This window comes from Bos indicus, chromosome 27, assembly GCF_029378745.1.
Source record: "Bos indicus isolate NIAB-ARS_2022 breed Sahiwal x Tharparkar chromosome 27, NIAB-ARS_B.indTharparkar_mat_pri_1.0, whole genome shotgun sequence".
Lineage (NCBI taxonomy): Eukaryota > Metazoa > Chordata > Mammalia > Artiodactyla > Bovidae > Bos > Bos indicus.
The window spans coordinates 27062291-27088985 of NC_091786.1; the positions used below are offsets into that span (position 1 = coordinate 27062291).

The 26695-nt window shown below is 41.4% G+C and overlaps 1 protein-coding gene across 14 annotated transcripts in view; it reads right to left on the reverse strand.

Moving 5' to 3' along the window:
• TEX15 (testis expressed 15, meiosis and synapsis associated) overlaps window positions 1–14487 on the reverse strand; it is an 82350-nt gene extending 67863 nt beyond the window's left edge. For 2 of the 14 annotated variants that reach the window (XM_070781354.1, XM_070781349.1), the window contains exons 1-2: window positions 14364–14480; window positions 28–85 (exon numbers count right to left, since the gene is read on the reverse strand). The gene's annotated coding sequence lies outside the window, so the exon portion shown is untranslated. The other 12 variants (XM_070781351.1, XM_019953629.2, XM_070781341.1 and 9 more) reach the window with 11 other exon arrangements.
• Window positions 14488–26695: the final 12208 nt, after the last annotated feature.

A 26695-nucleotide genomic window follows, 5' to 3' on the forward strand; every position in this document is an offset into this window, starting at 1 on the left:
ACAGTCATAAACTCCTTCCAGACTCACCTCTTCATTGTCCTCTTCATTCACTTTTTTCCTTCTGGTTTCTGCTTGCCTTTCACTCCTGTTTGGGGAGAAGAGGGGTTGATGTTCTGCATGTCTCAGTGTCTTCTCTCTGAGACCCTTGCAGCCTCTTCTCCTCCCTCGTTCGTCTTTCCCCACTAAGTCTCTCTCTGCCCTTCAGTACATTCTCACCTGCTTTTCAGAATCATCTCACCACCAGCCACCTAGTAGGGAAAACGACACTGCGACAACAGATGAGCTGGCCCTTGGATTTTTACAAACAGCACAAAACACTAAATAACATAGATAGTTTTATGTCACAACTGTAGTTAACAGTCACTGTGAACAGTTGTGATACACGCTGTGCTCTGTGTAGGTATTTTAGATACAGTATCTCATGCAATTTCCACTGGTTGTAGTATTATTCCCATTTTCCTGCTGAGAAAACAGACACTCAGAAAGTTAAAATACTTGCCTAAGGTTACCCAACTGTGAAGTTGGTTTTCAAGTCCAGGCTTGATGTCTGGATTCTAAACTACTACATTATCTCAACCAGTTCTTAAATTTCTTTCTAGAGGCATTTAAATCCTAATTTCAAGATAATACTATTTATGCCCTTACTATGAAATACCAACTTATGCTTGGATTTCAGGATAATACTACTGATTAGATAGCATATTGAAAAGCAGAGACATTACTTTGCCAACAAAGGTCCGTCTAGTCAAGGCTATGGTTTTTCCAGTAGTCATGTATGGATGTGAGAGTTGGACCATAAAGAAAGCTGAGTGCTGAAGAATTGATGCTTTTGAACTGTGGTGTTGGAGAAGACTCTTAAGAGTCCCTTGGACTACAAGGAGATCCAACCAGTCCATTCTAAAGGAGATCAGCCCTGGGTGTTCTTTGGAAGGAATGATGCTAAAGCTGAAACTCCAGTCCTTTGGCCACCTCATGCAAAGAATTGACTCACTGGAAAAGACTCTGATGCTGGGAGGGATCGGGAGCAGGAGGAAAAGGGGACGACAGAGGATGAGATGGCTGGATGGCATCACCGACTCGATGGAAGTGAGTTTGAGTGAACTCCGGGAGATGGTGATGGACAGGGGGGCTTGGTGTGCTGTGATTCATGGGGTCGCAAAGAGTCTGACACGACTGAGCAACTGAACTGAACTGAAATGGTAGTAGCTACACATCACTAATCCATACATTAGTATGGGTCCATGCTACATATTCTCTAATGGGTTGCCATTCTCTTCTCCAAGGGATGTTCCTGATCCAGAGATTGAACCTGGGTCTCATGAACTGCTGGCATATTCTTTACCAACTGAGCCACTAGGGAAGCCCTCTCTAAGATATGGTATCTTTCCATGGTGAAAACATCCAGCAAAATTTTTGACTAACTTTAAAATCTACATTTTTTTCTTTCACCAAATTAAACATTCAAGAATATAAAAATGTATTTAAAACAGACACCATAGATCCCTTTTTGAAAAAATCATGACCACACACTTTAATTTTTTTTGGCTGCAATATGTGGTTTGTGGGATCTTAGTTTCCCAACCAGGGATCAAACCCAGGTCCATTGCTGTGGAAATGCCAAGTCCTAACCACTGGACCACCAGGGAATTCCCCATTACTACACATTTTAAAACTCAGTATATAAACAGAAAATTTTACCCTTTACTGAATTTATTGCCTATGTTTCACCCAATTGCTTTAATTAAGTGTCACTGCCCAAGAGACCCAAATAAAGAAAAGGTGAAAGCAAAAGTCGCTCAGTTGTGTTTGACTCTTTGTGACCCTATGGACTGTACAGTCCTTGGAATTCTCCAAGCCAGAATACTGGAGTGGGTAGCCATTCCCTTCTCCAGGGGATCTTCCCAACCCAGGGATTCAACCCAGGTCTCCCGCATTTCGGGCGGATTCTTTACCAACTGAACCACAAGGGAAGCCCAAACAAAAGGAGAGAATACAAATAATCAAGGGTAAGCGTAATCAGGAAAGTTAAAGTGTTAGTCGCTCAGTCATGTCCAACCGACTCTTTGTGACCCCATAGACTATAGTTCGCCAGGCTCCTCTGTCCATGGAATTCTCCAGGCAAGAATAGTGGAGTGGGTTGCCATTCCCTGCTCCAGGGGATCTTCTTAACCCAGGGATCAAACTCAGGTCTCCCACACTGCAGGCAGATTCTTACCATTTCAGCTATCTAGGAAGCCCTTGAGTAGTCATGAAGTATCAAGGCAATAAGGATGAGAGTCTGGTGCGTAAAATGAAATGCTAAATAATCTAGGTAATAGAAATTCCGAGCAATCTGATAGTGATGGTTTATCCTATAGTGTGAGCTGGCAGTCACATAAGAATATACAAAATGGTATGAAATGTTTAGTAATACTTATATGGATATGTGCATTTTGGAGTTAATGATTAGTAGCATATGTTTACCTACTGTAATTACAGTAAGTTAAAATATAATTGTTAAGTCAGTACAACAGTAAGAAGCTGAAGCAAACTTGTAAATTAATATGACTGGCATGTCTAAAAAGTACATATGTATGAGGAAGTAAACATTTCCAATTTTCTTTTAATTTGATCATGAAAGTTGTTTAAGGAAGGATGTTAACATAATGATTTTTGCACAGAGTTGTCCCAGGCTTTCTGGAAGGGTAAAAGAGTGGCAAACAAACCCCTGGAACAAGAAAATACTGGTATGGAGACAGTGAAATTACAGAGCAACATCAACCACAGGTTTTTACAAAGATGGTAGGGATCTGGTAAGCCTTTCCACAAATTCATGGGAGACAGTCTATTAAGAGAAAAACTATTAACAGAAGTGTCTTCAAGACTTTTTTTCTCTACTACAAGCTATCTAGTATAGAAACTCTGACTTGAATCTGCAGAGAATGTATGTATTTGATTTGAATGGGTATGGCTAAAACACCTAACTAAGGTCTCTATTAAACTTAATTCTTGAGATTCCCCGGAGGTCCAAGGTGAGGACTCAGGTCTCATTGCTGAGGGCCTGAGTTCAACTCCTGGTTGGGGAACTGAGAGCCTATATACATACAAACAAAAAACAAACAAGCAAACAAAAAACAACCAATAACAATGAACTTAAGAATTCTGTATTCACTGAGCTCTTTTGAGATTTTTTCTTTAGAACAATTTAGCAAGACAAAAATATCTTATAAAAGATTTGGGGGAAAAAGGCTCAGTTTCACCTCATTTTAATCTATTTCAGGAGATGCTATAATACTAGAAAATTGTGTTTAGCTGTGGGAAAAAATCCAAATGAAAGAAATGTCAACTTTCCCATTCTTTGGGAAGTTGTATTAGAGAACAGAAAACAGAAAAATAAATATGAACTCCAGAATATAAACAACCAACACATGTTTGGGTATAAAATTACACTGGAAAATTAATAAGTGTGTTATGAATTTGTCACATTAACACATTAAGTGGAGCACAGGGAGCTGGGTGGTAAGCCAAGGTTCAACAACAGATCACAAGAGGAAATGAAAGAAAGAAGTTAGTTCATTCTTCACAAGTCCTAGAGGAAGTACTTGACAAGCCTTAAGGAACCACAAGGGGAGGTCAAGGCAGAGAGCAGAGACAAGACCTGAGGCACAAGCCTTTCTTAGTGTCTGTGTGAAGCGCGGAGAGCTGACTCATTGGAGAAGACCCTGATGCTGCCAAAGACTGAGGACAGGAGGAGAAGGGGACGACAGAGGATGAGATGGCTGGATGGCATCACCGACTCAATGGAATAGGTTTGGGTGGACTCCGGGAGTTGGTGATGGACAGGGAGGCCTGGTGTGCTGCGGTTCATGGGGTCAGAGAGAGTTGGACAAGACTGAGCGACTGAACTGAACTGAACTGAAGTGCTTTGGGCTTCCTGGGTTAAGCCTATACTGATAAACTGAAACCAAATGACCAGGTTTTGGTAAGCCACATGGGCACAGAAGGGCAAGGCAGTGGGAGGGAGAGGGCACAGCTGACTAGCAGTCCTGTCAGAAACCCGCATGTTCCTGAGTGTCACTATGCAGGGTATGCACTTGCTTGAGCGGGCGAGTGTCAGTTTAAGGTCACTGCAGGCTGCTGGGCCAAACCAAATGGATGCCAACGAGAAATACCATGGAGTAGTGTAGCTAAACTCTCAACCAAGCTTGAGATGAAAAGTAGAGAAATGATCAGTGTGGCAAGATTTGGGTAAAGAATCTATTTCAGTCAATTAAGTTCAATTATCTAAGCAGGTGAGTTTTAAAACAGTTTTTAAAGAAGTCTGAAAAAAACAAAGTCTCGTGTTGAGAAAAAAGATCTTAACAACACCTTTGGGGGAAAAACACTATTCAGTAAGTTTGTTAGCCAAGTACATGTACTTTCCAATTACAGATCACTGGCTACGCAAACACCAGGAACTAATATTCACATGCATGAAATGACCTATATTTCTAATCTTGGAGAACTAAAGGCAGCAGTTCTCAAATTACAGTCCCGAGACCAGCAGCGTCAGTATCACCTGGAAATTTACAGGCAATGAAAACCTTCTGGCTGGATCCTAGACCTATTAATCAGAAACTCTTGGAGCTGGGCCCAGCAATCCGTGACTCGACAAGTTCTCCAGGTGATTCTGATCTAAGCTAAATTTGAGATCTACTGATAGATAATGCTGAGGAAAGCATCCAATCAGCTACATAAGAACCATTGTTTTCTTTCTTCTTTTTAGTGTTAGCAGTCTCTTAACCGATATCACTATTAGGTGAAAGAAATGCTCTTAACTGGGAACCTCACTTTCAGACTTAACGCTCCTGCAAAGGATGAATCCAAAAGAAATTTTATAAGAATGTGGTTTTGTTTTGGGGGAAGGGAAGGGAGGCAATTATTCATTTAACCAGTATTTAACAAGCAGCTACTTTGTTCCAGGCACTCACCAAGAAGGAAAGACAAGGAAGTAGAGAAGAACTCTGAAATCCACCAACAATTCTATCCTGGGTACTATTCAGTGTATTACTAATAACAGGCTGTCTATTCTTGGAGTACACCTAGACAGTAATACCCACATGAGTAATAAGGTATATAGATTGAAAGCAATGGACTAGCAAAGCAAACAAAACCTTGGTTTATCCCAGATGATCTAGAATCAGTGGTTCTCAAACTTTTAACATTTATCAGAATCACCTAGAGGGCTTATTAAAACAGATTCCTAGGTCCCATCTCTGGAGTTTCCAACCTCAGTATTCTGAGGCCCCCAATTTTTTACTTCTAATAAATACCCAGGTGATGCTGATGGTCCAGGAACCACATTTTGAGAACCCCCAATCTAGATGATCAGGCACAAAAAAATGTGGGCATTCCACGTAGGAAAAGTCTAGGGATTACCAGTACATTCCTCAAGACTTATTTCAATTATATTTATTGCTCAGATTTAGTCTGTTGCCCTCAGGGCAAAGATAATAGGCAAGAAAGAGATTACCTTTTAAGCAATTTTATCATGATAAACTGTGATCAGCTGTCTATGTTGGATCACTAAATCTCCAATATGAGGGATTTCCTAAAGTAGAAGCAAAAACTGGTCCTCAAATATTTCCATCATTGTGATGCAGAAATCCAAATCTTGTTTTAATATTCTGTATTATACGGATGGACTTCTCTAAAAATTTGAGGCAGGCTCTCCCTTCGGGCCCAAGGAAAATCCTGTATCTACCTAATTATATGCAGTCAAATGAGAGTAAAGTTAGAAGTAATTTACATGCTTTAAAGACTATCCCAAGAGCCTGGGCTATGGGGAAAGAGCACTTCCAGTTCAGCTGCTTTTCAACAGGAGAATAATTAAAGTTAAGTAGTCCCCAAGGCTTAGGAGTCCCCTGGTTCCTTTCCCTTTAGAGTCTAGAAGCTTTGAGAAAAATAGATCAAGTTCCACAAAGAGGTCAAAGTCATTCTGGCTACAAAGGTGAGAAAACAGACCGACTTTCACTAACTCAATCCTCCAGTCCTTAGTCCTTCCTTCAATCTTCTCAAATGCCAAATTCTGACTGGCTCGACCCAAACAGAATCATTCGACTAGGGAGTAAATTAGCAAATGATAACTTGAAAGCTACTGCATAACAAGGAAAATAACCTGGATTACCTAACTGGATTATTTACCCTTATCCTCCATATCAACCTTGTTTTATAATATTTATAGATAAATACAACTTGGGAGTAACTGTTACTATTAGTGACTCCAAGTATTAAATATAAAGAATGCCTTCCTCTAAGATACTGAAACACACTGTATCGTAAACACAGTGAAAAGTCAATGACAACAGCTAGAAAGTTGCCACCTTGCCTGCTTAAAGTTACTTCTTGTCCCCTCTATGCAGAAACAAGAAGAGAGATGAGTGCTTAGTTGAAGTCCTAGAAAGTAGATGTTTTGCTGAAAAGTGTAAAATATGTAAGTTGTGTTACCAGACTGTGGAAGATGAGTGCCTGGAAATTATTTGTAAGAGGAGTCAGGGAATTGTTGAAAAGCACAGGGATTAAAATTAGTAGGTAATCTATTGTGGCTATGAGACTTTTTAAAAGACGTTAGGGAAATACGAAGTAATAATCAGATGACTAATGATGACGACATACAATTTCCAAGAGGCTAAAAAAAAAAAAAACACCTTGGAAGAGAAATAACAATAAAAGCATCCTATAATCCTGGTAGAAAGATTATCAGTTACTTTCTCTAACAACAAAATAATCTCTAAAATTGGTCAGCTCCAAAATCCACACAATTCTTTTTGTTTAATATTCATTTATTTGGCTGCATCGGAGCTCGGCTGTGGCACGTGGGCTTAGTTGCCCTGGTGACACGTGGGATCTCAGTTCCCTGACCAGGGATTGAACCCGAGTATCCTGCATTGGAAGGCAGAGTCTTAACCACTGGACCACCTGGGAAGATCCCCACACAATTCATTTTTATTTATGTAGAAAAGATACCTAGATATGAGGCATCCCTTGGTAAGTATCTAACTAGAACTGAACCAATGCTGAATCAACTTTTCTTCCTGCACTGGCCTGTTTTCTAGTTAAAAACCAAGAGATTCTTCAGACTGCCCTCTAAGATCAATGAACTGTGCACTGAATCATTCTTGCTATTCAAGATGTTCCTCTTGTTTAAGAATAGTAAGCTATCTTTCTTTATTGGTCCAAAGAATTCAACAGTAATTTAATTTTCTACACATCTTGGTATGGAAAATACAGCCACCAATCATATTCACCTAATATGGTCCACTGAATGTAAAAGTAAAACATAAGGTAAAAAAAATTTTTTTAATAGTTAATACTAAACTATGTATATTTGTAATGGAGTCATGTCCAGAAAACACTAATACACAATTACAACTTCTAAATGAATTTATTTAATTATCCATCGTTCTCATGAAAGAGGCAAACCATTCATTTAAAAATTAATCTTTTTCCCATGTTTAAATTTGAGAACCAGCAATTATCCAATATTCTTTCACATTAGCAACAAACTAATAAAATGTGCATCCTTACTAACATCAGAACAGATTTTAATATAAAAAGAACAAACAAGTAGTTACCAGTGAGGAGAGGGGAGACAGACATAGACACAGACAAACTAGAAACTTAAAAGGCTTCAAAGAAACCTGTAGGCAAACCTCGCATATTATCCAGTTCCCAGAAAAAAGGAACTAGAATGCAAGTCGTAGCACCTCAGGCAGAGAAGTGAAGTGAACTTGGATCAGCTTTCTTGACTTCTGTGATGTTATCCTTTTGCTAGACTTTCAGTCCCACTTTTGGATAGTCCATAAATACCACAGTGACCAAAACAGAATCATGTGCTATTAGCTTTTCTTCAGACTCAGCAAAGTTGTAGCAAATAATTCTTTAAAAAAATTAGCATAAATAGTTCCTACAGATTGTTTTAACGAGATTATTATTTAACTTATGCCCTAGATCAGCAATAAATATATTTTTAGCAGCAGTTTGGTAAAGCCAGATCACCTGGTTCAAAATCCTGTTCTGCCTCTTCCTAACTGCGCAACTTTGGACCACTTAACCTAAAGCTCTCTGTGCCTGAGCTTCTTCATATATAAAAATAGGAAAATTAGTATCTATTCAGGGGCTGCCCTGGTGACTCAGTGGTAAAGAATCTGTTTGCCAATACAGGAGACACAGGTTTCATCTCTGATCAGGGAAGATCCCACGGGCCATGGAGCGACTAAGCCCATGTGCTAGGATTACTGTGCTTCAGAGCCCGGGGGCCCGAACTACTTACTGAGCCCTCAGACCTAGAGTCAGTGCTACACAGGAGAAGCCACTCCAACGAGAAGCCCACATGCCGCAACTGGAGAGTAGCCTCCACCAGCCCCAGCTGGAGGGAAAAAAGCCCATGTGGCAACACAGACCCAGCACAGACAAAAATATGTAAATAAAAATTACTAAAAAATACTCAGTAAGTTAATCCAGTTAATCAACACTCTCCTATTGTACTGGTTAACTGAATTAACATATGCAACACAGAAAAATGATTGCTTTATAGTAAAGTGCTCTATGCTGCTGCTAAGTCACTTCAGTCATGTCCGACTCTGTGTGACCCCATAGACGGCAGCCCACCAGGCTTCCCCATCCCTGGGATTCTCCAGGCAAGAACACTGGAGTGGGTGACCATTTCCTTCTCCAATGCATGAAAGTGAAAAGTGAAAGTGAAGTCGCTCAGTCGTGTCCGACCCTCAGCGACCCCATGGACTGCAGCCCACCAGGCTCCTCCGTCCATGGGATTTTCCAGGCAGGAGTACTGGAGTGGGGTGCCACTGCCTTCTCCGAAAGTGCTCTGTAAGTGCTGGCTATTACTGGTGTATATTTAAATCACATAAAGAAGTTTAATTTTTTAATCCTTACAGTTTAATATTAAACATCTAACATTCCTCCATCCTTTTTCATCTAGTTACATTATTTATCAACCTGTGAAGCCCTATGCTCTTTTTAGCCTTAAGAAAGAACAAGAATTTTTAGGAGCTAAATGCCTCAGATAGATAGGCACAAAGTATTTGAAGAAACTAAAATACTTAGTTTAATTGACTGGATGGGGCTTGAAAGATGCCTGCAAACACAAAATTTGGGTCTTCTAGAAACAGATAGATGGATTTGTGGAATGTTTAAAATGTGTTAATTGAAGTTACTTCCTATTCCCTGGCAAAATATGATACCATACAAACACACCCCACAGAATCCAAGGGATGTATAAACTTTAAATAAGATTGTCATTTCAAGGTCAAAAGGGCTTCCAGACTTCCCTGACCACCACTACAATATGTAATTCTACTAACAAAGAATCTGACTTTACAAAAGCTTTGTCCCTTTTGGACTTGTTCAATTATTAATGGCACAAGGAGTGGTAATGTTTTCATCTATATTAGCAAGTGTTTGTTCGTATCTTCCTTTACGAATGATCATTCATTTTTTGCTCATAGTTTCTGTTAAGATCAAGCATTAAAATGCTTATGTGAGCTTTAAAGATCTCTCTAAACAAGGCTTTACTTGTAAGTCAGAGTACAGAACACCCTTATCAAAACAAGAGGCCACAGAAGGTGCAATAAATGTGGATTAATGGGAAAAACAAAGGATTGGCGGTTAAAAGCCTAGGCTTGAGGTTCCTGCTCTGCTACTAACTAGCTATTTCAGTTTATAAAACTGAAAATGTGTCCTGAAAATACCCTCTCTCAAGTTCACTGCTAAATTTATTTTGGGAGGAGGGAGTCTCACACTCTTTAGAAAGTCTATTAAGCTATATATCTTCTCCACCAAAAAATGAACACAATTCACTCTTTTTTTGGCAAAGAATTAGGAACTTCTGTACTCAATGAAGTCCGTGTATCCCAAGTTTAAAACTTTTATTTATTTATTTATTTTAATTTTATTTTTAAACTTTACATAATTGTATTAGTTTTGCCAAATATAAAAATGAATCCGCCACAGGTATACATGTGTTCCCCATCCTAAACCCTCCTCCCTCCTCCCTCCCCATACCATCCCTCTGGGTCGTCCCAGTGCACTAGCCCCAAGCATCCAGTATCTGAAGTCCGTGTATCCCAAGTTTAAAACTTTTAAATGAGACAATTACAATGGTACCTGCTGATTTAATATAAAAAATGCCACTTACCCATTTTCATTACCCCCACACTTCGCAGTTTTGCTGTTCAACCTGTAAATATACCAGCACTAATAAGCTTATGCTTAAAAAACTGTAAAGGAAATGCCACTTCATCCTCATCAGCAAAAGGAAAGTGTTTCCCCCACTTGGGGAGTACGTGCTCACCTGGGAGGTTTGCGATTTCTATCCGGAAGCTAGACCCTCAAACCAGTGATTTTCTCTATTATATTCAAAGTGTGTTAGTCACTCAGCCAAGTCTGACTCTTTGCGACCACATGGACTTGCCCACATAGGCGGCCAGGCTCCTCCGTCTGTGGGATTCTCCAGGCAAGAATATTGGAGTGGGTTGCCATTCCCTTCTCCAGGGGATCTTCCCAACCAAGGGATAGAACCCAGGCCTCCTGCATAGCAGGCAGATTCTTTACCATCTGAGCCACCACGCATTATTGTCCTCAAAATTCTCAAGTTGAATTACAGTAAACCTCTTGAACACACTTAAAAATCAAAAAAAAATTTTTGTATACCTAGGGTCTAATAAGCACTACCAAAGCTATCCAAAAAGGAAACTTAGGTTCTGATAAGGACTGAACCGTTGATATGTATTCACAGCCGCACTGCTGAAAGCCATAGCAAGAGCTTTGCCAGAGTCTCAGCTGTTGTAATTAAAGACAGACCCTCAGGAGCAGCTATCATTAGTGTTGAAGTGCTGTAATTACAAAGGCTTTGCATTATGTGGATTACAGATTTCAAGCATACAGAGTTGCTACCAGACCTCAGGGACGATCTTTACCAGCAAAACTGCTCATTAAAGCAATCGAGTTTTCTCTATGCATGTGTTTAAAATTTCCTAAACTTCGCTTAACTTGTTGTGCCGCTTTTCCTAACCATGTAAAACAGAGACATCTCCATAGAAGTTCTGACAATCTAACTCTACTACTTGACTAATTTTAAAAACCAAAGCATTACAAAGTAAAAACCAACCACCCAAGAACATCACTTATAGACACATCAGATCAACAAATAAAATACGGCTGCTCTGGAAATAATTGTTGGACCAAAAAAATCACTTTTTTAAATAATAAGTATAAGCAACAAAATATGAATAGAATCAAACAAAGATTTAGAGGGAAAGCAATTCCAACTCTGCAACACAATCACGGTTTGTGATCCAATAGAAAAAGTGCAGGTACTTCAAACCCTCTAAATCATCCTTCAATAAAGTACTGCTGCTGCTGCTAAGTCACGTCAGTCGTGTCCGACTCTGTGCGACCCCATAGACGGCAGCCCACCAGGCTCCCCCGTCCCTGGGATTCTCCAGGCAAGAACACTGGAGTGGGTTGCCATTTCCTTCTCCAATGCATGAAAGTGAAAAGGGAAAGTGAAGACGCTCAGTCGTGTCCGACCCTCAGCGACCCCATGGACTGCAGCCTACCAGGCTCCTCTGTCCATGGGATTTTCCAGACAGGAGTACTAGAGTGGGGTGCCATTGCCTTTTCCATCAATAAAGTACAGATATTTCTAAATAAATGAGAAAGGAAACAGGAACACAGAAAAGCAGACCAAAGTAGTATGCTTACCAAAAAACCATAATTGCCAGTTTTCTAAAATTAAGTACTGTGAAAATGGTGACTATTTTCCCAAACTTAAGATTTTGCAACCCAAGTACAGTATGATTATTGTTGTTTAGCCCCTAAGTCCTGGCCGACTCTTGCAACCCCATGGACTGTAGCCCGCCAGGCTTCCACATCCATCTTTCTTGGGATGGAGTGGGTTGCCACTTTCTTCTCCTGGGTATCTTCCTGACCAAGGGATAGAACCCCTGTCTCTTGCATTGGCAGGTGTATTCTTTACCACTGGGAAGCCCACATTATGATAGCCTTCAGGATCAGTTCAGTTCAGTTCAGTAGTTCAGTCGAGTCCGACTCTTTGACCCCATGAATTGCAGCACGCTAGGCCTCCCTGTCCATCACCAACTCCTGGAGTTTACCCAAACTTATGTCCATGCCTTCAGCATAATAAAACATAATTTTATAACTTAAAAGTGCCCATGTACACTAGTTGTACTCAGAAAAAGTGATTCTCATATAACTTGTCGTTGAGTAAAAGTACAACAATATTTTTTATTAACAAAAGTACTATAATTATATTTTACTGGTTCTATAAAGTAATTTTTACATATTCTTGACATACATTGAGCTATAATTGACATATCACTTTCAGGTGTACAACATTCCATATGTATATACTGCAAAGTGGTAAAAACATTAACATTAAATGATAAAAGTAAAAAACGGCTAAAATTCTACTAAAATTGAAATTATCACTAGCCACTATTAAAAATTCCAGAAAATGTAAACAAAAGTTATACTATTTTTTTCTCATTGTTCAACAACTGAACTCTACAGATAATTCCTATTTTTTTCCCCCTAGTCATATGAATTCTTCCATATGTTTTTTAAAAAGAAAATGTGCATGGGTATTCAAGATACTTGAGCATTCTCTCCAAATTTTGACATCTTTATGTTTCAGTAAGGTTCGGCTATTTAAGCATCTGGGCAATAAAGCAGACTTGTTTTTCTTTTACTTGAAAGCTTTTAAGAAACTGAGCAATGACCCAGTATCGAAAATGTTTCTAAATTCTGACTTCACTCCTCCAGTCCCCTTGGGCCTCAAATGGCAAAACGGTACCCTCTTTTCCAATCAACAATATCTTTTGAATGAAGCCTAAAACTTTTTAAGAATATCTCATAAACGAAATTAGAAATTAACAGTTTTCTAAATGTGAACTCAAAGACATTTAAAGCCTGTACTACTTCTATTCCCTCTAAACATACACGACACACTGTCGAAAGGAGAATTCAAAAACTTAAGTTTTAATTTTGTGCCACTCTGACTTCGTACTTTGAAACAGTCCCATATTCATCTGTCGCTCCCAAAAGCGAATAATGCACTCACAGTTAGGATGCTTCACATCGCACTTGGAATCCACAATTTTGAAATTTTGAGGGAACTTGCAGTTACCAACAACCTCAGCCGATTTTCTGTAACATCAATAATCATTACTAAGTCGTTTCTTTCCACACAGCCATGACGGCGGCCAAGTACATCAAATAAATACTGAGAAACTAAGTGGAATACTGAGCATTCCAAACAAATGGAGAAAATTCAACCCTAAGCAAGGGAAGGATGGAAACCGCCTTGAAAGATCTAAGTGGGCGCGAGTTTAGGAAATGGCTCAAACTTAACTACCTGGCAGTCGGGAGACGTTTTTGCACCCACACCACCGTCGCATCTTAGGCGTTTCACGAAGTTCAGAGAACTGAATCAAGAAGTCAAGAACTACCGACGACACAGCAGCCTCGCAAACACTCCACCCAGCCCTTACAACGGCCGCATCGCTCGGGACACGCGGCGGCCGCATCGCCGGGAGCGTTTAGGTCCGCCCGCCCGGCGGGGCTGCTCACCCCTCGCCGGTGCCCGAACGCCCTCCGCGCCCCGCTCCCGAGCCGCCCTCGCCTACCCGAGCGCCCCCAAGTCCACCCGTTCCTGCAGCGAGACAGCGGAGGGCCAGCGCCGGCGGGCATCGTCCGGAGAGCGCGGGCTCTGCCCCGAGGCGACGCGGCGCGCGGACGGCCCAAGCGGCCCGGGCGGCTCAGCGCCTCGGGGCGCCGCCTCGAGAGCAGCCGTCACCACGGCGGCTTTCGGCGTTTCGCGCTCCACAGCCGCGGGCGGCGTGTGAACCTGAGGGGGCGGCCGGGCCCGGAGAAGCCACGCCCACCAGAGCGGCCCCAGCCCCGCCCCCAGGATGCCGCCCTCCATCCCCCCGAAACAATCCCCAGCCACCCATCTCCCACTTCAGCCCCTGCGGCCCGCAAAGAACGCCGAGTGGCTTCCTTCCGAAGGCCCGCAGGATTCCATGCGCTCTTCACTGCTTTCGGGCGACAGAGAACCGCGGGTCTCCCGGCGCGGGCGAGGCCGCGTCCGAGCTATGGGGCTTCCCCCTCCCGCTGCCTCAGCGTCACCCAAGAGAAGCTAAAAGTTCACTTTAGGCATCGGGGCTTTCACTCCCCTCGCAGGCCCCACCTTTGGGTCCAAATGCTGAACTTCGTGATAATTTAACATTCTCTCTTGAATTCAACCTGGCACCTTGCTGGCTTCTAAATTGCCTCTCCGCAAACGCCACATTTGCCTCACAAACCTTGAGCATCCTTTGCCTGGCCAGTTCTTCAGAATCCAAATTTTCGAGGCGATACAGCCGATACAGAACTTCCACCAACCTGCAGCCGAAGAAGCTTCAGGAAGGAAGCGGGCGCTCCTCAAACACGTGTACGTACGCACGCGGAGGAGTCTGCCCCGAAGATGTCACTTCTGAGCCTGCGCAGACAGAGGAGCCGGCGGCCTTTGGGGGCGGAATCTGAGGATGGGGGTGGGGGGAGGGGGCGATTGGATCCTGAGCATGGGTTCAGTGTCCCAACGTGAAAAGAGTGTTCACCACATACGCTATTTGTACATGTGAAAGTGAAGTGAAAGTCGCTTAGTCTGTTGAACTCTTTGAGACCCCTATGGATTGTAGCCGCCCCGGCTTTCCCACCCGCCCCAGGCTCCTCTGGCCACGGGATTCTCCCAGCAAGAAGACTGGAGTGGGTTGCCATGCCCGTCTTCAGGGGATCTTCCCAACCCAGGGATCGAACCCAGGTCTCCCGCATTGCGGGCGGGTTCTTTACAGTCTGAGCCACCAGGGAAGCACACAGTAGACCTTAAATAAAGATCATTTTGTCAAATGGCTAAATGGTCTATGCCTGCTACTGGCATCCTTTCCACTCTGTTGGGGGCCTGGGTTCTCTTCCACAAAACTGAGTAGAGTGGGCACTGTGAAAAAAAGTTTCCAGGCATCCGCAGAAGGGGCCATTCTGGTACATTTTTGATGACTGTAATTCAAAAAGTTTTTGAAAAACAGTGTTTGTTAGATAGCTAAAGACCAACTGCCTTAGCTGAAGCTTGTGCTTGGAGGTAGCAAACACTTCACAACAAGTTTGAGGGATGAAAATGACAAGATTTTAAAGACTTCTTGCGTTAATTATAGCATGGCCTATTATAGCCAGATTTAAGGATTATCTAGATCATAGAATCTAGCTACTCCAGTCCAGTCACTTAAACTTAACTTTCCATTCGCAGGCCTGCACCATCCTTCTCTATTCATTTTGGAACAGGGAACCCAAAAGATGCTGAGAGAGTTAACCTCGGCAGGTTGATAAGGAATCCAAGCCTAAGTCCCCTTTAAGGAGGAGGTGAACATTCTTTCTTCTTCACATTCTTTTGCCTTAGATAAGTAGGGCTTGTAGGCAGCAGTATCTCTTGTTCAAGGACGTGTCTTTTTTGAGCTTTGGATGAACATTACTGGAGAAGGCCTAGGGAAAACTTCCACAGCCTTGAGCTCTGGATTAAGCTGTTCCTTCTGGCTATTCTCATGCTGATGTCATCCCAGGATGTAAGTTACTGGGAAAGGGTCTGGGCAAAATTCTCACAACCTTGAGGTATTTTTTATCTATTCTCAGCAGCTAGTTGAGAAGTATATAAGGCCCTGCTTCAACTAGTGAGGCGGGTACTCTCCTGCACCCTTCTGATGTCTATGTCAGAAGCTTTTTCTGTCACTTTCACTTTAAATAAAGTGGACACAAAGTTCTGAGTGACTGAGACTGTCTTTGGTCCCAGTGTTAAATCTCCTTTGGAGACCATGAATCTGGGGGCACCGTTCACCATTCACCATAAGCTATCATCTTGAGGGCTTGTCCAGGATCTTCAAAACAAGGTAAGGACCCTTGGAGTACGTCAGGCTGTATATTGTCACCCTGCTTATTTAACTTATATGCAGAGTACATCGTGAGAAATGCCAGGCTGGGTGAAGCACAAGCTGGAATCAAGATTGCAGAAAGAAATATCAATAACCTCAGATATGCAGGTGACACCACTCTTATGGCAGAAAGTGAAGAAGAACTAAAGAGCCTCTTGATGAAAGTGAAAGAGGAGAATGAAAAACTTGGCTTAAAACTCAACATTCAGAAAACTAAGATCATGGCATCCCGTCCCATCACTTCATGGCAAATAGATTGGGAAACAATGGAAACAGTGAGAGACTTTATTTTGGGGGGCTCCAAAATCACTGCAGATGGTGATTACAGCCATGAAATGAAAAGACACTTGCTCCTTGGAAGAAAAGCTATCACCAACCTAGACAACATATTAAAAAGCAGAGACATTATTTTGCCAACAAAGGTCCGTCTAGTCAAAACTATGGTTTTTCCAGTAGTCATGTATGGATGTGAGAGTTGGACTATAAAGAAAGCTGAGTGCAGAAGAATTGATACTTTTGAACTGTGGTATTGGAGAAGACTTGAGAGTTTCTTGGACTGCAAGGAGATCCAACCAATCCATCCTAAAGGAAATCAGTCCTGAATATTCATTGGAAGGACTAATGCTGGAGCTGAAACTCCAATACTTTGGCCTCCTGATGTGAAGAACTGACTCATCGGAAAAGACCCTGACACTGGGAAAGATTGAAGGCAGGAGGAGAAGTGGATGACAGAGGATAAGATGATTGGATGGCATCACTGACTTGATGGACATAAGTTCGAGTAAGCTTTAGGAGTTGGTGATGGACAGGGAAGCCTGGGGTGCTGCAGTCCATGGGGTCGCAAACAGTCAGACACGACTGAGCGACTGAATTGAACTGAAGGACACTTCGAGCTCTAGTTCTTTTGTTCCTCTAGTAAACACATTTTCTATTCTACTTTACTAACTCTCTGGTGTGCCTGCATGAGTGAGTGATTGAAAGCCAGAGATGCACAAAACAAGTGCGAAACTAGAGTTAATTCCAGCTTTGCGGTTCCGAGACGCCTCGTAACAACTGAAGGCATGCCCAAAAGGGGAGGCTGTAGTGGGTTTACACCGACCTGCCAGTGCCAAGAGGGACCCAACGTCCCTACAAGGGGAGCAACCAGAAATGGGTGAAGCATGTGGACCAAACTTTCCTTTCTCCATCAACTTCTCCTGGTCTCTTTGACCATTTCATAACTGCCTGGGGAGTTGAAACTACTAACCTAATCTGTTGAATGACAGACTTTCAAGGGACTTGCCATCCATGCTGTTACTTTGTACTATTACTTAGACCTCAAATTTAGATTGATAGTTACCAAGCTCGGAGAAGGCAGTGGCACCCCACCTCCAGTACTCTTGCCTGGAAAATCCCATGGATGGAGGAGCCTGGTAGGCTGCAGTCCATGGAATCGCTAAGAGTCAGACATGACTGAGCGACTTCACTTTGACTTTTCACTTTCATGCATTAGAGAAGGAAATGGCAACCCACCCCAGTGTTATTGCCTGGAGAATCCCAGGTACGGGGGAGCCTGGTGGGCTGCCGTCTATGGGGTCACACAGAGTTGGACACGACTGAAGTGACTTAGCAGCAGCAGCAGCAAGCACCTAGTCTTGCTAGAAGCCAAAAGTTACACCCGGGTTGTCTTTTCATGCACGGCAGACAGGCACGTGTTTAGGAGCTGGGTGGAGCTCTGGCTTCAAGAACGTCTCTCAGGCTAGAGGTTGGTCTCTTAGCTGCCTGCCTCAGGGGCCAACGACCTGAAAGTGAGTCCTTGTCACAGCTGTGCCTCTGGTCTATATGAACGAATTCCTAGGTCAGGAATCCTAGGATCTGGTCAGATTGGAAGAGCTTCTTCCTTTGGTAACACTGGACCTTAGCAGACCAGAGGTGGCTTTTGTCTCTACTCCTTAGATATTCTTTCTGTGCAATCTGTGGAAATGAACTGGAATGATTGGCCCTCATAGCTCAAGGACAAAAATCACGTTTTCCTTGCTGCCCAGGCCTTCACCACCTCTTTTGCTGTCACATATCACCCCGGGTGGCACCTGAGGAGGAGCAGAAATCAGGCAAAGGTTTTAATGGTGAGGATGCCATTTTCCACACACTTTTGCTGGGTTTTTTTTCTTTGTGTTATATCTTTTGATACATGGACTACATTTTCTTTCCTTTTCCTCTAATGTTTTGGCAGCTACAGATACTTTTGTTAACTAAATAGTAATAGGATTTGTTCTTTCTAATCATAACAAATGAAAACTCTGCCATTTCTTCCACTTGACTACTAATTCAATTTCTATTTCCCCCTGCTTTCTTTTTCGGAGAAGGCAATGGCAACCCACTCCAGTACTCTTGCCTGGAAAATCCCATGGATGGAAGAGCCTGGTAGGCTGCAGTCCATGGGGTTGCTAAGAGTCAGGCACGACTGAGCAACTTCACTTTCACTTTTCACTTTCATGCATTGGAGAAGGAAATGGCAACCCACTCCAGTATTCTTGCCTGGAGAATCCCAGGGACAGAGGAGCGGGCTGCCATCTATGGGGTCGCACAGAGTCCGACGTGACTGAAATGACTTAGCAGCAGCAGCAGCTTACTTTTTACCACAATCTATTGATCTGATGACTCAGAGGTAAACAATTTGGCTGCCAGAACAGGAGACGCAGATTCAATCCCTGGGACGGGAAGATTCCCTGGAGAAAGAAATGGCAACCCACTCCAGTATTCTTGCCTGGTAAATCCCATGGACAGAAGGGCCTGGAAGGCTATAGTCCATGAGGTCACAAAAGATCAGACATGACTTAGTGACTGAACAACAGCAATTGATTTATAATCTCATCTCATTTAAAAATTTTTAGCATTGTAAAAATTATTTAATACTTGGGGAAAGTTCATCACACAACTAATACGTAGGAAAAAAAACATTGCAACTCAAAAGTGAGTTCAATTATCTAAGTTTATAAATGGGACCAAATGTTTAACAAATGTCCTTCAAAGTAATTTTTATAATTTACTACATTTATAAATTGAATTTATAAGATTGTAAGGCAAATCATTGTGAGCTTAAGAGTTAAGTTTATGATTATAGTCTACATCGATTATTCAATTATACAATTTCAACTACATTCCTAAGACTAATCAGGTAGATGTATTAAAGTGCCTAAATTCTCTTAAACATTTTTATACTTAATTCTTTTTTTCTGTAATCATCACATGCATTTATTTATTTACTTTAAGCTTTTTTATTTTGTATTGGGGTATAGCCAATTAACAATGTAGTGACAGGTGAACAGCAAAGTGACTCAGCCATATATATCCATGTAACCATTCTCCCCCAAACTCCCCTCTCATCCAGTCTGCCACATAACATTGAGCAGAGTTCCACGTGCTATACAGTAGGCCCTTGTTAGTTACCCATTTTAACCCATGTTAACCCATGTTAGCATTTTAACATGTATACAAGCAGTGTATACATGTCCATCCCAAACTCCCTAACTATCCTGTCCCCCAATCCTTCTCTGTGGCAACCATAAGCTCATTATCTAATTCTGAATCCCTTCGTTTTGAAAGATGTTTACCTGCAAAGAAAATAATGATATCAACACAAACAATCTGGGTTATTTTTCCATATAACTTCAGGGGTCAGTTTATCTGCTTTCTGCTGTTCCTTTTTATAAAAAGAAATGTATATACAATTGTATACAATTTTGTTAATTTGTGTATTTTTGGCTCTGCTGAGTCTTCATTGCTGTGCAGGTTTCTCCTTGTGGTGGCTTCTCTAGTGGTGGAACATGGACTCCAGAGCTTTCGGGTTTCAGTAGTCATGGCTCCTGAGCTCCAGAGAACAGGCTTAATAGTTGTGGCACACGGGCTTAGTTGCTCCCTGGCGTGTGGGATCCTCCCAAATCAGGGATCGAACCGATGTCTCCTGCCAATGGCAGGTGGATTCTTTACCCCCGAGCCACCAGGGAAGCCCCTTTCTGCTGTTTCTTAACGAACAGAAAGTCTCCTGGCCCAGACACCAACAGAATTCTTTTCCACAACCCAGATTATGAGGTGAGTTTCGAAAGCAACAAATATCCTGATGAATCTTTTTCTACTTAAATTTCACTGGATATAGGTGAGGATTTCATGTTTTCTTCCAGCCTGACTTGTCTTCCTTTGAGTCAACAGACTTATTATTTCCTCAGTTGGTTGCTGATTGACATCTGCTCTATCTGGGAACTCCTCAAACATTGTCAACTCATTCTGTCTCTCGTTACTGGGATGAAATTTTCCTTTATTCTATACCTTTCATCCTAAATGTGGAAATCTTGTTCTATTCTAAAATTCTATTCTAACTTTAAATAGGTGCTTTAAAAATAATTTCTAAGATTAACTCTGATTTCTTTTCTAGATGTCACTAGCCACCAGGTGTCACCAATGTGAATGCATCTTTTTTTAATCAAAAGGCTGTAGGGTTAACAATAAGATTTTACCAAGGTAACGGTGAACTTTAAGTATAATCTACATCCGAGGCATGAAAAGTTCCATGTTGAAGAGTTGGCAAGTACTTCAGAGTTTCTGGAAACCGAGGTCTCAGATGTTAAGTAACTTGCCCAAAGTCATATAGCTATTACTTTATTAAATATTTATAAGTAAATAATATTCTTTTCTTCCTAGTAAGAAATCCCTTACTCCCCACATACTGTACTCCATGTGAAACTAGATTGAAGAGAAATGGGCTATTGAAAGACTCAGTGTCTTTCTATACAGAAAGACAGTGTCAATTTCCAGATATATTTCATGGATAGTTAATTTATCTAACTGGGTTTTAACCCCAGTCATCCTTGTATCAAGACATATCAGTCTGGGGAACTTCTCTGGTGGTTTAGTGATTGATTCCACGCTTCCAGTGCAGGGGACGTGGGTTTGATATCTGTTTGGGGAACTAAGATCCTGCATGCGCAACAGCACTGCCAAAAAAAAAAAGAAACATTGGTCTGTTCTCTCTCTCCCTCTCTCTCCAACACAGAGACAAGATAAAACTAACTTTTGACACTTTCAAACAGTCAGATCGAGTTGATTTTCTGTTGAATATTTTCTAGTCCTTAAGGGCTTCAGTAAATTATTTTGGAGAGACACTACATTTTGTATGTCTTACCAGACACTGTGCCCTTTACATATTCTTATCTTTTTCTGACAACAATCCTGAAAAAGTGGCATTAATTTCATTTTACAGTTGGAGAATCTGAGGCTCAGATCAGCTAATTTCCTAAGCACATACCGCTAATAAGGGATAGAGCAAGCATTCAAATCTAAGAGCTTTGGCTCTAAAACCCACTTTCTATTATACTACACTGAAAAGAAATTTGAAAAGAATAAGTAATTTTTTTAACCAAATTTCAAAAGTAGAGGTAGTTTATTTGTCAAAGTTTTTAGCATCTAACAATGTTATAACCTTCATAAGTTCAGGTCTTTGATATTCTGTAAGGTAATTACTGTACTTTCAGGGCAGTGCTAGGCACTGGAAAAAGCTGCTCAACAAATGCTGTTGACTGAAATCCAAAGAAATATTTTATCTTGAATGATTATTTATTAATTTCCTGGGAAGAAATCTATCATGTAAAACTTTTCAGCATCTTCTCCATATAGAAAGAATCACTTGAGTAATTTTGTAATTATATGGCAAATATGCACCCAATTCCTTAGGGAAAGAGTATAGTAGTAACTCTTCCATGACTTAAAAATGGCTGCAATTTCCATTACCCTCTTGGTGTGAAAATCTTGATACTGGGAAGAATATGTACAGATTTAGTCCAAAACAAATGAGCTACTTGAGAGCAAAGAGATGGAGGCCTTGACTAACTCTAAGGTCAATATAAAACTTCTCTGATGATCTTAGATGTCGCTACTGGGATATGCTGAAAGGGCAGCTCCCTGAAGGACCCCCAAGGATGAGCACAGGATGAAGGATGGGAAACTATGCTGACAATGGCCAGCATCTATACTCAGCCTGGCCTGAACGTGGAAGCTCTTCCAGACAATGTGGGATTATCCTGGTGTTATAATGGGGTTGTGTAGCCTTAGGAGTACAAGTTTGGGACATCAAACTGGAGAAAAAGAGTCTTTCTCTGGAAGAATCTCTACATCTTTAAGAAGCTAGATGATCAGTGGCTCTATCACAAACATTAGCATGGGTGCAGAGGTTGGGAGTAACAGGAGCGGTGCTGGCCATGACAGACCCATTGGCTCCAGAAGAAACCAGAAACAGTTCACTAGTATGCTGATCACAGAGTTCTTTCTCTGGGTAGCCTTCCTGAAGAAAAAGTGGCCCCTCTGTTACTTCCGAGGGCTTCCTAGGTGGCACAGTGGTAAAGAATCTGCCTGCAATGCAGGAAACAGACATAGGTTCCTTTCCTGGGTCGGGAAGATCCCCTGGAGGAGGAAACAGCAACCCACTCCAGTATTCTTGCCTGGAGAATCCCATGGACAGAGGAGCCTGGTGGGCTACAGTCCATGGGTTCACAAAGAGTTGAACACGACTGAGCTATGCATGCATGCATCGCACTTACTAAGTTCCTGGAGTCCTTAGACAAATCATGGTTAGGGAGGTGGTCAGATTTAGCAAACAATAAACATAAGTATAGGGTGCCAAGTTAAATTTAAACTTCAGATAAACAAGAATTTTTTCAATTGAAGTATGTTCTGTGTAATATTTATCTGAAATTCAAATTTAACTGGTACTTTTTTTTAATCTCTCAACACCCCACGTCCAAAGTAAAAATTAAGGAATTTCTGGATAATTTTGTCAGACGAGGGTTTAAACATGGGTCATACCAGTTAATAAGCCAAAGTAGAATATAAAGAATATTTTGTCTATAATCTACTAGTATCTGTGCCTACTACTATTTTAGCACTGTACCCTGTACCGCAAGCATCAATTTTCTTAAGTCTCCTCCAATTTTCTGTGAGTTATCTGAGGGAAGGCATTGTGTTTTCCCCATATCTGTATCCCTGAAGCTCAACACAGAACCTAAGATAGCCATATTTGTTAAATGCCTGGTGGCTCAGATGGTAAAGCATCTGCCTACAACACGGGAGACCTGGGATCGATCCCTGGGATGGGAAGATCCCCTGGAGAAGGAAATGGCAAACCACTCCAGAACTCTTGCCTGGCAAACCCCATGGACAGAGGAGCCTGGTAGGCTACAGTCCATGAGGTCCCAAAGAGTTGGACACGAATGAGCGACTTCACTTTCACTTTCACTTGGGACTTAGCTGGTGGCTCAGTGGTGAAGAATCTGCCTGCAGTGCAGGAGACCTGGGTTTGATCCCTGGGTCAGGAAAAATCCCTGGAGAAGCAAATGGCAACCCACTCCAGTATTCTTGCCTGGAAAAATCCCACAGACAGAGGAGCCTGGCAGGCTAAAGTCCATGGGACTGCAAAGATTTGGACATGACCTGGCAACTACACAGCAACAAAATGAATATTTGAAAAATTAGTTCCAGTTTCAATGAACCTGGGCGAATTGTCATTCTCTCCAGTAGAGGGCAGCTGTGCACATAGTACTGTATAGAGCAACCTGTCCATTAGAGCGATCCAGCATTCTTAGCTTGAAAAATTGTAAACCATCAGCTCTCTAATTACAGCAATTCCAGCCACTCCCCACTCCCACCCCTACTCCTGTGCCTGTGTCAGTTCATACAGGAGCCAGATCAGTCTGTGGGAAAGGCTCACACATCTTCCAGTATTCTTAATGTTCATTGTTAAGACTTTGATCTAGATAGGGCCATACTCATCCCCACAGCTATACTGCATTTTATATAGATGTTGACTAAGTTAACGACTAAGTGTTAGCACTAAGTGTCATACTAAGTCATGTTTGCGACCCCTCGGGCTATAGCCCACCAGGCTCCTCTGTCCATGGAACTTTCCAGGCAAGAATACAAGAGTGGGTTGCTGTTTACTTCTCTGGGGATTGAACTTGCATCTGTTCCATCTCCCATGTTGGCAGGTGGATTCTTTACCACTGTGCCACCTGGGAAGCCCCACACCTATATTAGTGGTTCTCAATCAGGATCATTGTGACCTCCAGGGGACATCTGGCATTGTCCTCAGACTTGCTGGTTGTCACTTCTGGGTCAAGAGAGAAGTACCATTGGGAATACTAAAGACCTTTAATGTACTGGGTCCAGAAATGGTGTTAAACATCCTCCAATGCGCAGGACAGCCCCCTACAACAAAGAATTACCTGGCCCAAAATGTCAACATGGCTGAGGCTGGGAACCCCTGATCCATAGGATCACACTTTGTATTCAGTTTTGTAGTCACACTTAATAATGTATCACGGACATTTTCTCATGTCAAAACGTATTCTACCTTTTCTCTTTGTATTCTTCATTCAATAATAAATTTTTAAATAAGAAATGAATTTTAAATTTTATCCAGATATGTCTCTATCCATTGAGATAACATAAGGTTTTCTTTTATTAGGTTAGTAATATACACTATGAATTCATTTTCTAATGTTGAGTCAATCTTATAATTCTCAAATAAACCTTTGTGATAAATGTCTTTAATCTCCAAGAACTCTCCTTTCTCAACATCCTTTACAAAAAAATTTTACGGCAGTTTGAATCTTTTGCAAGTTCTCTGTGTCTTCAGATTTGAGGACAATAATGAGAAGTTTTTACATGGTCTCTTGTGTTCATGAAATACCCGTTTCTTCTGGAGTGGGTTGTTCCACTTTGTTTATCTTAAAGCTTTTCTTCAGGCTCTTGTTTTGCTTTGACTGTCTGCTTTGAGTAACTTGTTCACGCATATTTTTCAATGACAGACTTGGTCATGCAGCATCCAGGCTGGCCCAGGTACCCCAGGGCACCTCCGTGATGGCTTTTCTCACAATAGGAGAGTGGTCAGGAATGTGCTGACAGACAGGATTCCATTCAGAGGGGGTGAAGATGGCACAGGTGGGAGAAGCCAGCTAAGCTTAGGTCCCTTATTTGCTGCAGCAAGAAAGCCCTGATGTGGCATCCGAGTGCTGTTGTGTATTTCGTGCCCAGCATGTCGCTCCGCTTGCTTTCTGCCTTTGTGTCTGCTGTGGGGTTGCAAAGCTTCCCTGGGTTTCATTTAACTTCTCTCGGATTCCAGTGCTCTCCTTGGCAGTCTTCCCCTTTTACGTATTTAGAATTTTTTTCCGATCATATCTAACTTGCAAGCAAATGCCTCCTCTAGGTATTCTATCTACAGACAGTACAATTAATTAAATTATCTCATTCCATGACTTATCCCAGCTCTAACTCACTCTGAACTTGGAGTTCCTCCTGGAAACCATCGGGGGAGGTGCTGTTCAGCTGTGTATCAGGCCTTGATTTTGGACAATGGGTTTCTTATTCAGTTTCCTCATCAGGCAAAAAAAAATTTCCTTTTGTGTATTTTCTAATTCTTCAGTGAGATTCTGGCAGATACGAGAGAGAAACACATTTGCTTAGGTCACCACCTTGAGCAAGTTAATACGTGTTTTAAATTTCAAAACATATATTCAGTGTTCACAGAGAGTCGGACACAACTTAGTGACTGGAAAATAACAAGAGTGACAAAATATTCAGTACAGCCTTCTAAAATAAAATTTACACTGGTTTACACTTTTATCAATAGTAGATGAGCAGGTCAACTTCCCCATTTGCATATCAGCTCCTGGCAAAATCTGGACTTTAAAGTCTTGTCTTCATAGATTCAAACTATTTTCATTTTCTTTTGATTTGTATTTTTGTCAAATATGGATTTTGAATTTTCCATCTTTGTAATAGCTTGTTAGTTTCTGTTTCTGTCAATTTTCGGTTTGATCTGCATTTATTGTTCTATTGATGTGTTTGCTGATTTTTATTAATTTGAAAATTATTTGTATATACCAAGTGTATTAATTATATCTTTACCATGTTACATGTATTTTTCCCAGTTTGTTACTTGTATTTGGTTTTTATTTATGACCTGTTTTGCTCCAGAAGTTTAAAAATAAGTTCTGTAGTCAAATCTGTCAACATTTTCCTTTATGGTTTCTATTTTAGTATATTGCATAGAATACTCCTGTATCTACTTTCTTTTAGTTGTTTTTTGTTTCTTGAGATAAATGCATAACTGATCGATATTTATTATTTATTCATATAAATATTAATATTTACAGCATTGAATTTTACATAAAAAGCTTCACAAAATAACCAACAATATTTTTTTTATTAATGTCGATGGTCAAGGAAGAAATGTAGTTTAGCATTTAGGTTTGTATGGCCTTTGCAGTATTTGCCTTTTTCTACTGTATCAGATACCAAGAATCCATTGCATCAGTTTTATTGTATATGCTATCAATATAACCATATGTAGACAATTCACAGTATTGCCAGAAGAGAAAATAAAACTAAGCTATTCAGTGATAGCAAAGGCCTGAACAAAATTATGGGTATGGCTGGGAGTTGTTAATAATTGGTTTGATCAGTGCAGAGTGGGTTGTCACGGAATATGACAAGTAGCAAATCGTCTGTACCGCATTTATGTGAATAGGAGATGAATTCAGGTATCGCATGCTCCCTGGGGGCTGACAAGCCCATTACTCACACAATACACGTTGTGCAATGATGGCAGAGTTGTTGTTACCCTGACAAACACTAATTCTTTGTTGTCTCTC